The following is a 2,331-nucleotide window of genomic DNA, read 5'->3' on the forward strand; positions in this document are numbered from 1 at the left end:
ACCCACTTCTTGTTTACTTGGTGCTCCATATGACCTGAATATATAATAAGTATTTATAGAGTCAAATCAATATATTAAGTAAATGAAACTCTTAACAGAATTAAATATTGTTAAGTCCTTCCTCTCAATTTCAAAATCCTTAATTACAAGGCACCCTTTACCCAAGACAAATACCAATTTTCAAGTCAGCCTAAGCTGTGTGTGACACTGTGAAGCCAAGAGGCATCTTTAACAGAAGGAAACCGGAGTTGCTGGCTTCACAGCAGGCTGAACTTGTTGAACAGGGTCACCTCTGTCCTGCTCACCTCTGACTGTCCTCCAGCATCTTCATTGCCTCCTTCAAGTTTTTTCCCATTTCAGCTAACGTGGGGTCTGCTATCTGAGAGACAAAAAAAAAAAAAAAAGAAAGAAATTTTCATAATCCTCTATTACCTCTACAACACAATTCACCCAGAAAAATCAAGTGCATCATTTCTTCTGGATTTACTGTAAAATACATGCATGATTTTAAAACTTCCAACAGTACAAAAGTATAACAGAAAAAGTAAAAGTCCTCCAGCCCCACTTCCCAGACGAAGTCGCTGTTTTTATTTTTATTTTTTGCGATGGAGTCTCACTCTGCCACCCAGGCTAGAGTGCAATGGCACAATCTTGCTCACTGCAACTTCTGCCTCCCAGGTTCAAGTGATTCTCTTGCCTCAGCCTCCCAAGTAGCTGGGATTACAGGCACACACCACCATGCCCAGCTACTTTTCATATTTTCAGTAGAGACGGGGGTTTCACCATGTGGCCACGCTAGTCTCAAACTCCTGACCTCAAGTGATCTGCCCACCTCGGCTTCCCAAAGTGCTGGGACTGCAGGTGTGAGCCACCGTACCTGGCCTCCTTTTGTTCCTTTTGAATTTTAGTACCATGTGTATACCTACCTCCCACCCAAAAAGTAAACAAAATAGAATTTAAATTTTCCTGCAGAATTATTATTTTTTCACCATTCATTCTGGGAAGAACCACATGAGGCCAAAACCAAGGACCTTGCCCTTCTTCACACTTGGTGCCACTCTCCCCCTTGACAAGTTACAAGTCCCGTGGAGGTAACCACAAGGTCCCCTCAGCCTGGCCTTTGTACACAGTCCCGGGGTACGGGCAACGCATGACCCACACTCCAGGGCAGCAGGACAACTTGGTCTTTGATGACATCACTTCTGATAACAAAGTGAGTCAGCTTCACTTCAGACAAGCAATGTGGCAGTGATACAAAGACATGCTATTTTGACAAATACTATTATTTTTGAGACAGTCGCTCTGTTACACAGGCTGGCGTACAGTGGTTTGTTTGAATCGTGGCTCACTGCAGCCTTGACCTCCAGGGATCAAGTGATCCTCCCACCTCAGCTTCCTGAGTACCTGGAAGTACAAGCGCTCGCCACCATGCCTGGCTAATTTTTAAAATTTTTTTGTGGATACAAGATCTAATTATGCTGCCCAGGCTGGTCTCAAACTCCTGAGCTCAAGTTATCCTTCTACCTGGGCCTTCCAAAGTGCTGGGATTACAGGCGTGAGCCACTGCGCCCGACCTTTTTGCAGAATTAAAACACACACTTCATTTTCCTTTCTCTATTTTTAATCTCTGTAGTTATTTTTAGGGAGAAAATTCTTGTTGACCTCAATCTCTATGTAGTATGAGTTGTTATAATAATTGATATTACATTATATATATTATACACAATAATACATACAATATTATATATAAGTTAGAGCTCTTTTGTTCCCCTTACTCTTCTAAGTGTGCTGCTTAAAGGAAGAACTATGTTTATCTTTTCGTATTGCTCACTGTATCTAGCAATATCTTACAGCGTGACGTACAATATGTACATATTAAAACTTCATTGCCCTCCTCAAAATTGTTTTTAAGAAACTCCACTCCATTTATCAATATGAGATTCAGAAATGTTACATTCTAGACGGGACCTAAGGGATCTAGTCCAGAGATTTTCCAGCTGTGTTCTCCTGAGCCGTAAGGCCCCTGGGAGAACTCTGAGAAGGAAAGGTTCGTCAGCAGCTGGGGCCTCAGCTCCCTAGCAGATCAGCTCTGTTTTATATAACAGGGGTTTTAAGTAAAGTTTTATTTGTAAAAAGTTTCACTGAAAGAAAAAAAAATTGTTTGGGAGACCATGGCAGAACATCACGTGAGGCCAGGAGTTCCAGATCAGCCTGGGCAACATGGTGAGACCCCACTTTTACAAAAAAATAATCAGTTGGGTGCGGTGGTGCACTCCTGCAGTCCTAGCTACTTAGGAAGGAGAGGTAGGAGGATCACTTGAGCCTCAGAGT

The sequence above is a fragment of the Rhinopithecus roxellana genome, chromosome 20, assembly GCF_007565055.1.
Source record: "Rhinopithecus roxellana isolate Shanxi Qingling chromosome 20, ASM756505v1, whole genome shotgun sequence".
Lineage (NCBI taxonomy): Eukaryota > Metazoa > Chordata > Mammalia > Primates > Cercopithecidae > Rhinopithecus > Rhinopithecus roxellana.